General features: G+C 48.7%; 4 non-coding genes across 4 annotated transcripts; all 4 read left to right on the top strand.

The window, feature by feature from the left end:
• The first annotated feature begins 2,897 nt into the window (after nucleotides 1–2,897).
• On the top strand, nucleotides 2,898–2,969 carry TRNAP-AGG (transfer RNA proline (anticodon AGG)). The gene has a single exon. It is a non-coding gene; the product is annotated as a tRNA-Pro (tRNA).
• Nucleotides 2,970–10,062: 7,093 nt separating this feature from the next.
• Nucleotides 10,063–10,134, top strand: TRNAP-AGG (transfer RNA proline (anticodon AGG)). Its single transcript has one exon. It is a non-coding gene; the product is annotated as a tRNA-Pro (tRNA).
• A 3,511-nt stretch (nucleotides 10,135–13,645) lies between these two features.
• On the top strand, nucleotides 13,646–13,717 carry TRNAP-AGG (transfer RNA proline (anticodon AGG)). Its single transcript has one exon. It is a non-coding gene; the product is annotated as a tRNA-Pro (tRNA).
• A 3,511-nt stretch (nucleotides 13,718–17,228) lies between these two features.
• On the top strand, nucleotides 17,229–17,300 carry TRNAP-AGG (transfer RNA proline (anticodon AGG)). Its single transcript has one exon. It is a non-coding gene; the product is annotated as a tRNA-Pro (tRNA).
• Nucleotides 17,301–18,457: the final 1,157 nt, after the last annotated feature.

Raw genomic sequence — 18,457 nt, 5'->3', positions numbered from 1 at the left:
GTGCATGTGCATTGTTTCTTGTTCTGTTTTTTTTTTTTTTTCTTGGCCATGTTATATTGTGGGGCCTTTAAAGCTGTGACTTTGATAGGAACATTGCAAGCGGCAAAATCAACAAGTGCAGACTGAAGAGTCCGACCTGCACACTGTTTTGGCTGTCAGGATGGCCGAGTGGTCTAAGGCGCCAGACTCAAGAGAGCTTGATCTTCAGTGAAGCTGAGCCTTCTGGTCTCTTCATGGAGGCGTGGGTTCAAATCCCACTTCTGACAGGTGTATTTTCTTCCCTTAAATCTTGCTCTGCTTGCAGAGCCAGCTCCTCACACCACTATCTTTGGAAGCTGCTGTGGCATGTGAGGAGAAATCCACCAACCCATCGGCTGGGCCCTCAATCAAAATTCTGTGTATTACTGGAAGGGGCGTCTCAGGCACACCTTCTGTTAGAGCTGCACTTTATGACAGTAACTACCATGCTGGTTTCTACTTAAGCAGTTGATTCTATCGTTTGAAGTGAGGCTCTCCTGCCACCTTTTGGGCAAAGAAGACTCTGCCCCTGCAACAACACAGGCAGACAAGCTCAAACTAGGTTTCTTGGTTAGGTGGGCGGAGCATATTGGCAATGGTGCCTCCTCGTGACTTGCAATTTACATGAAGAAGACAGAGAGGCAGCTGGGAGTAGGCAGTACCCATGAACCCCTGAACACTGTCTTGCGACTAGCACACAATTCTGAAATGAGGCGGGGGAAAGGAGGTGATTTCCCCATCAAGGGCCATTCCGGGAAATCAGCCACCCTGCGTCTCCCAGGTGAGTGTTTCAGGCCTATGAGCCACTAATATAAATCTCGCCTGATCGAGCCTGATCGAGCGCTGACCGAGCAAGTGTGCTTGAATCCAAGAGGCATGCTCCTCTGGCTCAAGAGCTAGCAGGCCCTTCAGTGCTTCTGGTTGGGAAATCTAAGGTGCAAGGGTCCATGACTAGCAGCGGGTTACAACTACCAGAAAGGGTCTGCTTTTCACATCAGTCCCCTAGTTCAGCTCACTGGCACAGGGCATTTTGACTACCTCTTGCCTTGCTAGAGACAAACAAAAAATCCTTGACAGAAAACATCAATTGCTATGGCACGCTTAGAGAGAGAGAGCCTCCAAATGGCCCTGCTTTTCTGAAAGACGCTTCAGAAGATGTTTCAAATGACTATGCAGCGGCAGTCTAGTTGGTATAGGGGTATGATTCTCGCTTCGGGTGTGAGAGGACCTCGGTTCAAATCCCAGACAAACCCCTACCTTTAGAGGTTCAGTCTGTGTTTTAAACAGGAGTATTTCTGCTTTTCACTCTTGTAAGATGTCATGTTGCAATGCAATACATGCTTTATACTGGCGTCGAGACGGTTCAGCATCATGAAGGTATGCGAGATTTCTTTGCAACTGCTTTTCTGTGCTGGAGCAGCAGTGCTCGTAGGAACATTAAATGCACAGTGCTTCTCCATGGTAATTTCGGGTCCAGTTCTGAAATCACCTCTTGGAATGAAAGTGATCCCAGTTCCTTTCTTCCAAGGGAAGAGATTGTGTTCCGGAAGGCTCAGCTTTGAGCGTCATGAACATTGGCCCTCATCCTTGCATCCCAGTCCAATGCATAGCCACATAAAGCAAGCAGGTGTGTCTGTTTCCATAGTGTGGTGGTTCCAGTACAATGCATAGCCACATGAAGCAAGCCGGCAAGTGTGTCTGCTTGTGTAGTGTAGTGGTTATCATGCGCACCTCACATGCGAAAGGTCCCTGGTTCGAGTCGCTGGGCTTTTTCACAGTATTTGCATTTCCTGCCTCACCTGACAGGCAAGCTGAGATAAAAGAGACTGTGTCTATCCCTCACCATCGTGAGGTACTACGCTCCTGGGGCATCTGTCACAGCTCACCAAGAGGAGTTGCGCCAGCTTACGGCAGTCAGTTGCTCACTGTTTGACCTTTGCAATGAAGCCTGAGCCTACAGCATTCAAGCCAGCCAAGGAAGGAAGGTACGAGAGCGAAAATAGCTTTCCTGCCCTCACCAAGAACACACACCTTGAGCAAATAAAGTGCCAGACTTACAAGGCCCTATCGCCACCGGAGCATCACTTTTAGTGACGCCCCGGTGGCACTATGCACTGCGCGGTATTTACAAGATGGCGTTCAGCCACTTTTTGTGGCTTAACACCACCTTGTAAATACGGCCCCTTAGCACGCAGCGCGTTCCCTGGAAGGGGCGTGCAATGGGTGTTGTTGGGAGTGTGCCACAGCAACACCATAGCATTTTGATGCTGCTCCAGATTTAGGAGTTGGCGTAAATCTGCGTCAGCGCCAAAATCCAACGCCATCCCAGGGGTGTCGTTAGAGTGGCGCACTGAGGAGAAATGTTTTCATTTCTCCTTGTTTTTGCTCTTGCTATGTGTGATGCATTCTGCAGCACACATAGAAGTAAGAGCAAATCACCATTGAAGATTTTTTTTTTGGGCAGGAAGGTGTCCCTTCCTGCACAAAAACAATTTCCCCCTCAACGCAGTCATCCTTGTACCATGGTGCAAGAACGGCTGCGTTGGCGCTCAGCAGCTAATTTAGAGCTGGCGCAGGGGGAAGCACAGGGGTGCGCTGTATTCTACTAAATACGGCGCTTTCCTGCATTTTGAAAATGACGGCACGTGGGGCTTGCAAATTTGGCACAGCGTCGCGCTTAGTCATTTTCTTGTAAATCTGGGCCAAAATGTCTAAAGGATAGAGGCTTTTTATGTCATGTTCGATGAAGACCATGCAAATGACTCTAGTCGTACTGCAAAAGAGAGCACCATGTGCAGTTTCTTGCTTTGGGATGTAGTCTCCCACTCTCTGTCACCAATCCTCCGAGCAGGGTCGGAGCCGTTGCATTTCTGTGCCCAGGCTCGTTGGTCTAGGGGTATGATTCTCGCTTAGGGTGCGAGAGGTCCCGGGTTCAAATCCCGGACGAGCCCATTTTAGCGGAAAACAATCAAATCCTGCTCAAAATACACAACCCCTCAACATTTCTCATTTTACTCGAAGCATTGTTGCGCAAAACATATTTTTTGCCTCAGGCGAAAAATGGATTACAATGCCTTGGCTTCCTTCCTGCTTGCTCTCAGTGCGCCCTGTGTGATGATTTCACAGGCTCTCCTTCCTGGCATTTAGGCATCAGATATTTGTCTGTCTCTGCCCGCAGCTATGGGATTTTTCAGGACGTCTGAGTGTATGCATGCTGGCCGACACCGCTGCAATTTTCACACTTACCCCTCGCATTCCGAGCAACTGCTGATAAAGTATAGAGGAAATCGTGCAAACATATGAGGGGAACTGTGCTCCTTCAGTCAAACCAGCAAGCTTGTTTCTGTAGTGTAGTGGTTATCACGTTCGCCTCACACGCGAAAAGTCCCCGGTTTGAGACCGGGCAGAAACACTTGGCAGCAGCAGCTTTTGTGTTTGCTCCCTAAAACCTCAGTCTCTCTCAATGCACACTTAGACAGAAATGACCTTTAAAAACTTGTGACCTGTGTAAACGTGCTTTACTATTGCAGGACGCTAAAAAGTTATCTGCATCCCTCGGTGGTCGTGCATGTGCATTGTTTCTTGTTCTGTTTTTTTTTTTTTTTCTTGGCCATGTTATATTGTGGGGCCTTTAAAGCTGTGACTTTGATAGGAACATTGCAAGCGGCAAAATCAACAAGTGCAGACTGAAGAGTCCGACCTGCACACTGTTTTGGCTGTCAGGATGGCCGAGTGGTCTAAGGCGCCAGACTCAAGAGAGCTTGATCTTCAGTGAAGCTGAGCCTTCTGGTCTCTTCATGGAGGCGTGGGTTCAAATCCCACTTCTGACAGGTGTATTTTCTTCCCTTAAATCTTGCTCTGCTTGCAGAGCCAGCTCCTCACACCACTATCTTTGGAAGCTGCTGTGGCATGTGAGGAGAAATCCACCAACCCATCGGCTGGGCCCTCAATCAAAATTCTGTGTATTACTGGAAGGGGCGTCTCAGGCACACCTTCCGTTAGAGCTGCACTTTATGACAGTAACTACCATGCTGGTTTCTACTTAAGCAGTTGATTCTATCGTTTGAAGTGAGGCTCTCCTGCCACCTTTTGGGCAAAGAAGACTCTGCCCCTGCAACAACACAGGCAGACAAGCTCAAACTAGGTTTCTTGGTTAGGTGGGCGGAGCATATTGGCAATGGTGCCTCCTCGTGACTTGCAATTTACATGAAGAAGACAGAGAGGCAGCTGGGAGTAGGCAGTACCCATGAACCCCTGAACACTGTCTTGCGACTAGCACACAATTCTGAAATGAGGCGGGGGAAAGGAGGTGATTTCCCCATCAAGGGCCATTCCGGGAAATCAGCCACCCTGCGTCTCCCAGGTGAGTGTTTCAGGCCTATGAGCCACTAATATAAATCTCGCCTGATCGAGCCTGATCGAGCGCTGACCGAGCAAGTGTGCTTGAATCCAAGAGGCATGCTCCTCTGGCTCAAGAGCTAGCAGGCCCTTTAGTGCTTCTGGTTGGGAAATCTAAGGTGCAAGGGTCCATGACTAGCAGCGGGTTACAACTACCAGAAAGGGTCTGCTTTTCACATCAGTCCCCTAGTTCAGCTCACTGGCACAGGGCATTTTGACTACCTCTTGCCTTGCTAGAGACAAACAAAAAATCCTTGACAGAAAACATCAATTGCTATGGCACGCTTAGAGAGAGAGAGCCTCCAAATGGCCCTGCTTTTCTGAAAGACGCTTCAGAAGATGTTTCAAATGACTATGCAGCGGCAGTCTAGTTGGTATAGGGGTATGATTCTCGCTTCGGGTGTGAGAGGACCTCGGTTCAAATCCCAGACAAACCCCTACCTTTAGAGGTTCAGTCAGTGTTTTAAACAGGAGTATTTCTGCTTTTCACTCTTGTAAGATGTCATGTTGCAATGCAATACATGCTTTATACTGGCGTCGAGACGGTTCAGCATCATGAAGGTATGCGAGATTTCTTTGCAACTGCTTTTCTGTGCTGGAGCAGCAGTGCTCGTAGGAACATTAAATGCACAGTGCTTCTCCATGGTAATTTCGGGTCCAGTTCTGAAATCACCTCTTGGCTTTCTTCCAAGGGAAGAGATTGTGTTCCGGAAGGCTCAGCTTTGAGCGTCATGTAACATTGGCCCTCATCCTTGCATCCCAGTCCAATGCATAGCACAATAAAGCAAGCAGGTGTGTCTGTTTTCCATAGTGTGGGTGGTTCCAGTACAATGCATAGCCACATGAAGCAAGCCGGCAAGTGTGTCTGCTTGTGTAGTGTAGTGGTTATCATGCGCACCTCACATGCGAAAGGTCCCTGGTTCGAGTCGCTGGGCTTTTTCACAGTATTGCATTTCCTGCCTCACCTGACAGGCAAGCTGAGATAAAAGAGACTGTGTCTATCCTCACCATCGTGAGGTACATACGCTCCTGGGGCATCTGTCACAGCTCACCAAGAGGAGTTGCGCCAGCTTACGGCAGTCAGTTGCTCACTGTTTTGACCTTTGCAATGAAGCCTGAGCCTACAGCATTCAAGCCAGCCAAGGAAGGAAGGTACGAGAGCGAAAAATAGCTTTCCTGCCCCTCACCAAGAACACACACCTTGAGCAAATAAAGTGCCAGACTTACAAGGCCCTATCGCCACCGGAGCATCACTTTTAGTGACGCCCCCGGTGGCACAATGCACTGCGCGGTATTTACAAGATGGCGTTCAGCCACTTTTTGTGGCTTAACACCACCTTGTAAATACGGCCCCTTAGCACGCAGCGCGTTCCCTGGAAGGGGCGTGCAATGGGTGTTGTTGGGAGTGTGCCACAGCAACACCATAGCATTTTGATGCTGCTCCAGATTTAGGAGTTGGCGTAAATCTGCGTCAGCCGCCAAAATCCCACGCCATCCCAGGGGGTGTCGTTAGAGTGGCGCACTGAGGAGAAATGTTTTCATTTCTCCTTGTTTTTGCTCTTGCTATGTGTGATGCATTCTGCAAGCACACATAGAAGTAAGAGCAAATCACCATTGAAGATTTTTTTTTTTGGGCAGGAAGGTGTCCCTTCCTGCACAAAAACAATTTCCCCCTCAACGCAGTCATCCTTGTACCATGGGTGCAAGAACGGCTGCGTTGGCGCTCAGCAGCTAATTTAGAGCTGGCGCAGGGGGGAAGCACAGGGGTGCGCTGTATTCTACTAAATACGGCGCTTTCCTGCATTTTGAAAATGACGGCACGTGGGGCTTGCAAATTTGGCACAGCGGTCGCGCTTAGTCATTTTCTTGTAAATCTGGGCCAAAATGTCTAAAGGATAGAGGCTTTTTATGTCATGTTCGATGAAGACCATGCAAATGACTCTAGTCGTACTGCAAAAGAGAGCACCATGTGCAGTTTCTTGCTTTGGGATGTAGTCTCCCACTCTCTGTCACCAATCCTCCGAGCAGGGGTCGGAGCCGTTGCATTTCTGTGCCCAGGCTCGTTGGTCTAGGGGTATGATTCTCGCTTAGGGTGGCGAGAGGTCCTGGGTTCAAATCCCGGACGAGCCCATTTTAGCGGAAAACAATCAAATCCTGCTCAAAAATACACAACCCCTCAACATTTCTCATTTTACTCGAAGCATTGTTGCGCAAAACATATTTTTTGCCTCAGGCGAAAAATGGATTACAATGCCTTGGCTTCCTTCCTGCTTGCTCTCAGTGCGCCCTGTGTGATGATTTCACAGGCTCTCCTTCCTGGCATTTAGGCATCAGATATTTGTCTGTCTCTGCCCGCAGCTATGGGATTTTTCAGGACGTCTGAGTGTATGCATGCTGGCCGACACCGCTGCAATTTTCACACTTACCCCTCGCATTCCGAGCAACTGCTGATAAAGTATAGAGGAAATCGTGCAAACATATGAGGGGAACTGTGCTCCTTCAGTCAAATCAGCAAGCTTGTTTCTGTAGTGTAGTGGTTATCACGTTAGCCTCACACGCGAAAAGTCCCCGGTTTTGAGACCGGGCAGAAACACTTGGCAGCAGCAGCTTTTGTGTTTGCTCCCTAAAACCTCAGTCTCTCTCAATGCACACTTAGACAGAAATGACCTTTAAAAACTTGTGACCTGTGTAAAACGTGCTTTACTATTGCAGGACGCTAAAAAGTTATCTGCATCCCTCGGTGGTCGTGCATGTGCATTGTTTCTTGTTCTGTTTTTTTTTTTTTTTTCTTGGCCATGTTATATTGTGGGGCCTTTAAAGCTGTGACTTTGATAGGAACATTGCAAGCGGCAAAATCAACAAGTGCAGACTGAAGAGTCCGACCTGCACACTGTTTTTGGCTGTCAGGATGGCCGAGTGGTCTAAGGCGCCAGACTCAAGAGAGCTTGATCTTCAGTGAAGCTGAGCCTTCTGGTCTCTTCATGGAGGCGTGGGTTCAAATCCCACTTCTGACAGGTGTATTTTCTTCCCTTAAATCTTGCTCTGCTTGCAGAGCCAGCTCCTCACACCACTATCTTTGGAAGCTGCTGTGGCATGTGAGGAGAAATCCACCAACCCATCGGCTGGGCCCTCAATCAAAATTCTGTGTATTACTGGAAGGGGCGTCTCAGGCACACCTTCTGTTAGAGCTGCACTTTATGACAGTAACTACCATGCTGGTTTCTACTTAAGCAGTTGATTCTATCGTTTGAAGTGAGGCTCTCCTGCCACCTTTTGGGCAAAGAAGACTCTGCCCCCTGCAACAACACAGGCAGACAAGCTCAAACTAGGTTTCTTGGTTAGGTGGGCGGAGCATATTGGCAATGGTGCCTCCTCGTGACTTGCAATTTACATGAAGAAGACAGAGAGGCAGCTGGGAGTAGGCAGTACCCATGAACCCCTGAACACTGTCTTGCGACTAGCACACAATTCTGAAATGAGGCGGGGGAAAGGAGGTGATTTCCCCATCAAGGGCCATTCCGGGAAATCAGCCACCCTGCGTCTCCCAGGTGAGTGTTTCAGGCCTATGAGCCACTAATATAAATCTCGCCTGATCGAGCCTGATCGAGCGCTGACCGAGCAAGTGTGCTTGAATCCAAGAGGCATGCTCCTCTGGCTCAAGAGCTAGCAGGCCCTTTAGTGCTTCTGGTTGGGAAATCTAAGGTGCAAGGGTCCATGACTAGCAGCGGGTTACAACTACCAGAAAGGGTCTGCTTTTCACATCAGTCCCCTAGTTCAGCTCACTGGCACAGGGCATTTTGACTACCTCTTGCCTTGCTAGAGACAAACAAAAAATCCTTGACAGAAAACATCAATTGCTATGGCACGCTTAGAGAGAGAGAGCCTCCAAATGGCCCTGCTTTTCTGAAAGACGCTTCAGAAGATGTTTCAAATGACTATGCAGCGGCAGTCTAGTTGGTATAGGGGTATGATTCTCGCTTCGGGTGTGAGAGGACCTCGGTTCAAATCCCAGACAAACCCCTACCTTTAGAGGTTCAGTCAGTGTTTTAAACAGGAGTATTTCTGCTTTTCACTCTTGTAAGATGTCATGTTGCAATGCAATACATGCTTTATACTGGCGTCGAGACGGTTCAGCATCATGAAGGTATGCGAGATTTCTTTGCAACTGCTTTTCTGTGCTGGAGCAGCAGTGCTCGTAGGAACATTAAATGCACAGTGCTTCTCCATGGTAATTTCGGGTCCAGTTCTGAAATCACCTCTTGGAATGAAAGTGATCCCAGTTCCTTTCTTCCAAGGGAAGAGATTGTGTTCCGGAAGGCTCAGCTTTGAGCGTCATGAACATTGGCCCTCATCCTTGCATCCCAGTCCAATGCATAGCCACATAAAGCAAGCAGGTGTGTCTGTTTCCATAGTGTGGTGGTTCCAGTACAATGCATAGCCACATGAAGCAAGCCGGCAAGTGTGTCTGCTTGTGTAGTGTAGTGGTTATCATGCGCACCTCACATGCGAAAGGTCCCTGGTTCGAGTCGCTGGGCTTTTTCACAGTATTTGCATTTCCTGCCTCACCTGACAGGCAAGCTGAGATAAAAGAGACTGTGTCTATCCCTCACCATCGTGAGGTACTACGCTCCTGGGGCATCTGTCACAGCTCACCAAGAGGAGTTGCGCCAGCTTACGGCAGTCAGTTGCTCACTGTTTGACCTTTGCAATGAAGCCTGAGCCTACAGCATTCAAGCCAGCCAAGGAAGGAAGGTACGAGAGCGAAAATAGCTTTCCTGCCCTCACCAAGAACACACACCTTGAGCAAATAAAGTGCCAGACTTACAAGGCCCTATCGCCACCGGAGCATCACTTTTAGTGACGCCCCGGTGGCACTATGCACTGCGCGGTATTTACAAGATGGCGTTCAGCCACTTTTTGTGGCTTAACACCACCTTGTAAATACGGCCCCTTAGCACGCAGCGCGTTCCCTGGAAGGGGCGTGCAATGGGTGTTGTTGGGAGTGTGCCACAGCAACACCATAGCATTTTGATGCTGCTCCAGATTTAGGAGTTGGCGTAAATCTGCGTCAGCGCCAAAATCCAACGCCATCCCAGGGGTGTCGTTAGAGTGGCGCACTGAGGAGAAATGTTTTCATTTCTCCTTGTTTTTGCTCTTGCTATGTGTGATGCATTCTGCAGCACACATAGAAGTAAGAGCAAATCACCATTGAAGATTTTTTTTTTGGGCAGGAAGGTGTCCCTTCCTGCACAAAAACAATTTCCCCCTCAACGCAGTCATCCTTGTACCATGGTGCAAGAACGGCTGCGTTGGCGCTCAGCAGCTAATTTAGAGCTGGCGCAGGGGGAAGCACAGGGGTGCGCTGTATTCTACTAAATACGGCGCTTTCCTGCATTTTGAAAATGACGGCACGTGGGGCTTGCAAATTTGGCACAGCGTCGCGCTTAGTCATTTTCTTGTAAATCTGGGCCAAAATGTCTAAAGGATAGAGGCTTTTTATGTCATGTTCGATGAAGACCATGCAAATGACTCTAGTCGTACTGCAAAAGAGAGCACCATGTGCAGTTTCTTGCTTTGGGATGTAGTCTCCCACTCTCTGTCACCAATCCTCCGAGCAGGGTCGGAGCCGTTGCATTTCTGTGCCCAGGCTCGTTGGTCTAGGGGTATGATTCTCGCTTAGGGTGCGAGAGGTCCTGGGTTCAAATCCCGGACGAGCCCATTTTAGCGGAAAACAATCAAATCCTGCTCAAAATACACAACCCCTCAACATTTCTCATTTTACTCGAAGCATTGTTGCGCAAAACATATTTTTTGCCTCAGGCGAAAAATGGATTACAATGCCTTGGCTTCCTTCCTGCTTGCTCTCAGTGCGCCCTGTGTGATGATTTCACAGGCTCTCCTTCCTGGCATTTAGGCATCAGATATTTGTCTGTCTCTGCCCGCAGCTATGGGATTTTTCAGGACGTCTGAGTGTATGCATGCTGGCCGACACCGCTGCAATTTTCACACTTACCCCTCGCATTCCGAGCAACTGCTGATAAAGTATAGAGGAAATCGTGCAAACATATGAGGGGAACTGTGCTCCTTCAGTCAAATCAGCAAGCTTGTTTCTGTAGTGTAGTGGTTATCACGTTAGCCTCACACGCGAAAAGTCCCCGGTTTGAGACCGGGCAGAAACACTTGGCAGCAGCAGCTTTTGTGTTTGCTCCCTAAAACCTCAGTCTCTCTCAATGCACACTTAGACAGAAATGACCTTTAAAAACTTGTGACCTGTGTAAAACGTGCTTTACTATTGCAGGACGCTAAAAAGTTATCTGCATCCCTCGGTGGTCGTGCATGTGCATTGTTTCTTGTTCTGTTTTTTTTTTTTTTTCTTGGCCATGTTATATTGTGGGGCCTTTAAAGCTGTGACTTTGATAGGAACATTGCAAGCGGCAAAATCAACAAGTGCAGACTGAAGAGTCCGACCTGCACACTGTTTTGGCTGTCAGGATGGCCGAGTGGTCTAAGGCGCCAGACTCAAGAGAGCTTGATCTTCAGTGAAGCTGAGCCTTCTGGTCTCTTCATGGAGGCGTGGGTTCAAATCCCACTTCTGACAGGTGTATTTTCTTCCCTTAAATCTTGCTCTGCTTGCAGAGCCAGCTCCTCACACCACTATCTTTGGAAGCTGCTGTGGCATGTGAGGAGAAATCCACCAACCCATCGGCTGGGCCCTCAATCAAAATTCTGTGTATTACTGGAAGGGGCGTCTCAGGCACACCTTCTGTTAGAGCTGCACTTTATGACAGTAACTACCATGCTGGTTTCTACTTAAGCAGTTGATTCTATCGTTTGAAGTGAGGCTCTCCTGCCACCTTTTGGGCAAAGAAGACTCTGCCCCTGCAACAACACAGGCAGACAAGCTCAAACTAGGTTTCTTGGTTAGGTGGGCGGAGCATATTGGCAATGGTGCCTCCTCGTGACTTGCAATTTACATGAAGAAGACAGAGAGGCAGCTGGGAGTAGGCAGTACCCATGAACCCCTGAACACTGTCTTGCGACTAGCACACAATTCTGAAATGAGGCGGGGGAAAGGAGGTGATTTCCCCATCAAGGGCCATTCCGGGAAATCAGCCACCCTGCGTCTCCCAGGTGAGTGTTTCAGGCCTATGAGCCACTAATATAAATCTCGCCTGATCGAGCCTGATCGAGCGCTGACCGAGCAAGTGTGCTTGAATCCAAGAGGCATGCTCCTCTGGCTCAAGAGCTAGCAGGCCCTTCAGTGCTTCTGGTTGGGAAATCTAAGGTGCAAGGGTCCATGACTAGCAGCGGGTTACAACTACCAGAAAGGGTCTGCTTTTCACATCAGTCCCCTAGTTCAGCTCACTGGCACAGGGCATTTTGACTACCTCTTGCCTTGCTAGAGACAAACAAAAAATCCTTGACAGAAAACATCAATTGCTATGGCACGCTTAGAGAGAGAGAGCCTCCAAATGGCCCTGCTTTTCTGAAAGACGCTTCAGAAGATGTTTCAAATGACTATGCAGCGGCAGTCTAGTTGGTATAGGGGTATGATTCTCGCTTCGGGTGTGAGAGGACCTCGGTTCAAATCCCAGGCAAACCCCTACCTTTAGAGGTTCAGTCTGTGTTTTAAACAGGAGTATTTCTGCTTTTCACTCTTGTAAGATGTCATGTTGCAATGCAATACATGCTTTATACTGGCGTCGAGACGGTTCAGCATCATGAAGGTATGCGAGATTTCTTTGCAACTGCTTTTCTGTGCTGGAGCAGCAGTGCTCATAGGAACATTAAATGCACAGTGCTTCTCCATGGTAATTTCGGGTCCAGTTCTGAAATCACCTCTTGGAATGAAAGTGATCCCAGTTCCTTTCTTCCAAGGGAAGAGATTGTGTTCCGGAAGGCTCAGCTTTGAGCGTCATGAACATTGGCCCTCATCCTTGCATCCCAGTCCAATGCATAGCCACATAAAGCAAGCAGGTGTGTCTGTTTCCATAGTGTGGTGGTTCCAGTACAATGCATAGCCACATGAAGCAAGCCGGCAAGTGTGTCTGCTTGTGTAGTGTAGTGGTTATCATGCGCACCTCACATGCGAAAGGTCCCTGGTTCGAGTCGCTGGGCTTTTTCACAGTATTTGCATTTCCTGCCTCACCTGACAGGCAAGCTGAGATAAAAGAGACTGTGTCTATCCCTCACCATCGTGAGGTACTACGCTCCTGGGGCATCTGTCACAGCTCACCAAGAGGAGTTGCGCCAGCTTACGGCAGTCAGTTGCTCACTGTTTGACCTTTGCAATGAAGCCTGAGCCTACAGCATTCAAGCCAGCCAAGGAAGGAAGGTACGAGAGCGAAAATAGCTTTCCTGCCCTCACCAAGAACACACACCTTGAGCAAATAAAGTGCCAGACTTACAAGGCCCTATCGCCACCGGAGCATCACTTTTAGTGACGCCCCGGTGGCACTATGCACTGCGCGGTATTTACAAGATGGCGTTCAGCCACTTTTTGTGGCTTAACACCACCTTGTAAATACGGCCCCTTAGCACGCAGCGCGTTCCCTGGAAGGGGCGTGCAATGGGTGTTGTTGGGAGTGTGCCACAGCAACACCATAGCATTTTGATGCTGCTCCAGATTTAGGAGTTGGCGTAAATCTGCGTCAGCGCCAAAATCCAACGCCATCCCAGGGGTGTCGTTAGAGTGGCGCACTGAGGAGAAATGTTTTCATTTCTCCTTGTTTTTGCTCTTGCTATGTGTGATGCATTCTGCAGCACACATAGAAGTAAGAGCAAATCACCATTGAAGATTTTTTTTTTGGGCAGGAAGGTGTCCCTTCCTGCACAAAAACAATTTCCCCCTCAACGCAGTCATCCTTGTACCATGGTGCAAGAACGGCTGCGTTGGCGCTCAGCAGCTAATTTAGAGCTGGCGCAGGGGGAAGCACAGGGGTGCGCTGTATTCTACTAAATACGGCGCTTTCCTGCATTTTGAAAATGACGGCACGTGGGGCTTGCAAATTTGGCACAGCGTCGCGCTTAGTCATTTTCTTGTAAATCTGGGCCAAAATGTCTAAAGGATAGAGGCTTTTTATGTCATGTTCGATGAAGACCATGCAAATGACTCTAGTCGTACTGCAAAAGAGAGCACCATGTGCAGTTTCTTGCTTTGGGATGTAGTCTCCCACTCTCTGTCACCAATCCTCCGAGCAGGGTCGGAGCCGTTGCATTTCTGTGCCCAGGCTCGTTGGTCTAGGGGTATGATTCTCGCTTAGGGTGCGAGAGGTCCCGGGTTCAAATCCCGGACGAGCCCATTTTAGCGGAAAACAATCAAATCCTGCTCAAAATACACAACCCCTCAACATTTCTCATTTTACTCGAAGCATTGTTGCGCAAAACATATTTTTTGCCTCAGGCGAAAAATGGATTACAATGCCTTGGCTTCCTTCCTGCTTGCTCTCAGTGCGCCCTGTGTGATGATTTCACAGGCTCTCCTTCCTGGCATTTAGGCATCAGATATTTGTCTGTCTCTGCCCGCAGCTATGGGATTTTTCAGGACGTCTGAGTGTATGCATGCTGGCCGACACCGCTGCAATTTTCACACTTACCCCTCGCATTCCGAGCAACTGCTGATAAAGTATAGAGGAAATCGTGCAAACATATGAGGGGAACTGTGCTCCTTCAGTCAAATCAGCAAGCTTGTTTCTGTAGTGTAGTGGTTATCACGTTCGCCTCACACGCGAAAAGTCCCCGGTTTGAGACCGGGCAGAAACACTTGGCAGCAGCAGCTTTTGTGTTTGCTCCCTAAAACCTCAGTCTCTCTCAATGCACACTTAGACAGAAATGACCTTTAAAAACTTGTGACCTGTGTAAAACGTGCTTTACTATTGCAGGACGCTAAAAAGTTATCTGCATCCCTCGGTGGTCGTGCATGTGCATTGTTTCTTGTTCTGTTTTTTTTTTTTTTTCTTGGCCATGTTATATTGTGGGGCCTTTAAAGCTGTGACTTTGATAGGAACATTGCAAGCGGCAAAATCAACAAGTGCAGACTGAAGAGTCCGACCTGCACACTGTTTTGGCTGTCAGGATGGCCGAGTGGTCTAAGGCGCCAGACTCAAGAGAGCTTGATCTTCAGTGAAGCTGAGCCTTCTGGTCTCTTCATGGAGGCGTGGGTTCAAATCCCACTTCTGACAGGTGTATTTTCTTCCCTTAAATCTTGCTCTGCTTGCAGAGCCAGCTCCTCACACCACTATCTTTGGAAGCTGCTGTGGCATGTGAGGAGAAATCCACCAACCCATCGGCTGGGCCCTCAATCAAAATTCTGTGTATTACTGGAAGGGGCGTCTCAGGCACACCTTCTGTTAGAGCTGCACTTTATGACAGTAACTACCATGCTGGTTTCTACTTAAGCAGTTGATTCTATCGTTTGAAGTGAGGCTCTCCTGCCACCTTTTGGGCAAAGAAGACTCTGCCCCTGCAACAACACAGGCAGACAAGCTCAAACTAGGTTTCTTGGTTAGGTGGGCGGAGCATATTGGCAATGGTGCCTCCTCGTGACTTGCAATTTACATGAAGAAGACAGAGAGGCAGCTGGGAGTAGGCAGTACCCATGAACCCCTGAACACTGTCTTGCGACTAGCACACAATTCTGAAATGAGGCGGGGGAAAGGAGGTGATTTCCCCATCAAGGGCCATTCCGGGAAATCAGCCACCCTGCGTCTCCCAGGTGAGTGTTTCAGGCCTATGAGCCACTAATATAAATCTCGCCTGATCGAGCCTGATCGAGCGCTGACCGAGCAAGTGTGCTTGAATCCAAGAGGCATGCTCCTCTGGCTCAAGAGCTAGCAGGCCCTTCAGTGCTTCTGGTTGGGAAATCTAAGGTGCAAGGGTCCATGACTAGCAGCGGGTTACAACTACCAGAAAGGGTCTGCTTTTCACATCAGTCCCCTAGTTCAGCTCACTGGCACAGGGCATTTTGACTACCTCTTGCCTTGCTAGAGACAAACAAAAAATCCTTGACAGAAAACATCAATTGCTATGGCACGCTTAGAGAGAGAGAGCCTCCAAATGGCCCTGCTTTTCTGAAAGACGCTTCAGAAGATGTTTCAAATGACTATGCAGCGGCAGTCTAGTTGGTATAGGGGTATGATTCTCGCTTCGGGTGTGAGAGGACCTCGGTTCAAATCCCAGGCAAACCCCTTCCTTTAGAGGTTCAGTCTGTGTTTTAAACAGGAGTATTTCTGCTTTTCACTCTTGTAAGATGTCATGTTGCAATGCAATACATGCTTTATACTGGCGTCGAGACGGTTCAGCATCATGAAGGTATGCGAGATTTCTTTGCAACTGCTTTTCTGTGCTGGAGCAGCAGTGCTCGTAGGAACATTAAATGCACAGTGCTTCTCCATGGTAATTTCGGGTCCAGTTCTGAAATCACCTCTTGGAATGAAAGTGATCCCAGTTCCTTTCTTCCAAGGGAAGAGATTGTGTTCCGGAAGGCTCAGCTTTGAGCGTCATGAACATTGGCCCTCATCCTTGCATCCCAGTCCAATGCATAGCCACATAAAGCAAGCAGGTGTGTCTGTTTCCATAGTGTGGTGGTTCCAGTACAATGCATAGCCACATGAAGCAAGCCGGCAAGTGTGTCTGCTTGTGTAGTGTAGTGGTTATCATGCGCACCTCACATGCGAAAGGTCCCTGGTTCGAGTCGCTGGGCTTTTTCACAGTATTTGCATTTCCTGCCTCACCTGACAGGCAAGCTGAGATAAAAGAGACTGTGTCTATCCCTCACCATCGTGAGGTACTACGCTCCTGGGGCATCTGTCACAGCTCACCAAGAGGAGTTGCGCCAGCTTACGGCAGTCAGTTGCTCACTGTTTGACCTTTGCAATGAAGCCTGAGCCTACAGCATTCAAGCCAGCCAAGGAAGGAAGGTACGAGAGCGAAAATAGCTTTCCTGCCCTCACCAAGAACACACACCTTGAGCAAATAAAGTGCCAGACTTACAAGGCCCTATCGCCACCGGAGCATCACTTTTAGTGACGCCCCGGTGGCACTATGCACTGCGCGGTATTTACAAGATGGCGTTCAGCCACTTTTTGTGGCTTAACACCACCTTGTAAATACGGCCCCTTAGCACGCAGCGCGTTCCCTGGAAGGGGCGTGCAATGGGTGTTGTTGGGAGTGTGCCACAGCAACACCATAGCATTTTGATGCTGCTCCAGATTTAGGAGTTGGCGTAAATCTGCGTCAGCGCCAAAATCCAACGCCATCCCAGGGGTGTCGTTAGAGTGGCGCACTGAGGAGAAATGTTTTCATTTCTCCTTGTTTTTGCTCTTGCTATGTGTGATGCATTCTGCAGCACACATAGAAGTAAGAGCAAATCACCATTGAAGATTTTTTTTTTGGGCAGGAAGGTGTCCCTTCCTGCACAAAAACAATTTCCCCCTCAACGCAGTCATCCTTGTACCATGGTGCAAGAACGGCTGCGTTGGCGCTCAGCAGCTAATTTAGAGCTGGCGCAGGGGGAAGCACAGGGGTGCGCTGTATTCTACTAAATACGGCGCTTTCCTGCATTTTGAAAATGACGGCACGTGGGGCTTGCAAATTTGGCACAGCGTCGCGCTTAGTCATTTTCTTGTAAATCTGGGCCAAAATGTCTAAAGGATAGAGGCTTTTTATGTCATGTTCGATGAAGACCATGCAAATGACTCTAGTCGTACTGCAAAAGAGAGCACCATGTGCAGTTTCTTGCTTTGGGATGTAGTCTCCCACTCTCTGTCACCAATCCTCCGAGCAGGGTCGGAGCCGTTGCATTTCTGTGCCCAGGCTCGTTGGTCTAGGGGTATGATTCTCGCTTAGGGTGCGAGAGGTCCCGGGTTCAAATCCCGGACGAGCCCATTTTAGCGGAAAACAATCAAATCCTGCTCAAAATACACAACCCCTCAACATTTCTCATTTTACTCGAAGCATTGTTGCGCAAAACATATTTTTTGCCTCAGGCGAAAAATGGATTACAATGCCTTGGCTTCCTTCCTGCTTGCTCTCAGTGCGCCCTGTGTGATGATTTCACAGGCTCTCCTTCCTGGCATTTAGGCATCAGATATTTGTCTGTCTCTGCCCGCAGCTATGGGATTTTTCAGGACGTCTGAGTGTATGCATGCTGGCCGACACTGCTGCAATTTTCACACTTACCCCTCGCATTCCGAGCAACTGCTGATAAAGTATAGAGGAAATCGTGCAAACATATGAGGGGAACTGTGCTCCTTCAGTCAAATCAGCAAGCTTGTTTCTGTAGTGTAGTGGTTATCACGTTCGCCTCACACGCGAAAAGTCCCCGGTTTGAGACCGGGCAGAAACACTTGGCAGCAGCAGCTTTTGTGTTTGCTCCCTAAAACCTCAGTCTCTCTCAATGCACACTTAGACAGAAATGACCTTTAAAAACTTGTGACCTGTGTAAAACGTGCTTTACTATTGCAGGACGCTAAAAAGTTATCTGCATCCCTCGGTGGTCGTGCATGTGCATTGTTTCTTGTTCTGTTTTTTTTTTTTTTTCTTGGCCATGTTATATTGTGGGGCCTTTAAAGCTGTGACTTTGATAGGAACATTGCAAGCGGCAAAATCAACAAGTGCAGACTGAAGAGTCCGACCTGCACACTGTTTTGGCTGTCAGGATGGCCGAGTGGTCTAAGGCGCCAGACTCAAGAGAGCTTGATCTTCAGTGAAGCTGAGCCTTCTGGTCTCTTCATGGAGGCGTGGGTTCAAATCCCACTTCTGACAGGTGTATTTTCTTCCCTTAAATCTTGCTCTGCTTGCAGAGCCAGCTCCTCACACCACTATCTTTGGAAGCTGCTGTGGCATGTGAGGAGAAATCCACCAACCCATCGGCTGGGCCCTCAATCAAAATTCTGTGTATTACTGGAAGGGGCGTCTCAGGCACACCTTCTGTTAGAGCTGCACTTTATGACAGTAACTACCATGCTGGTTTCTACTTAAGCAGTTGATTCTATCGTTTGAAGTGAGGCTCTCCTGCCACCTTTTGGGCAAAGAAGACTCT

The sequence above is a fragment of the Pleurodeles waltl genome, unplaced genomic scaffold, assembly GCF_031143425.1.
Source record: "Pleurodeles waltl isolate 20211129_DDA unplaced genomic scaffold, aPleWal1.hap1.20221129 scaffold_72, whole genome shotgun sequence".
NCBI classification, from domain to species: Eukaryota; Metazoa; Chordata; class Amphibia; order Caudata; family Salamandridae; genus Pleurodeles; species Pleurodeles waltl.
Note: the sequence above shows the minus strand (reverse complement) of the source record. Positions and strands in the feature narration are given on the sequence as shown.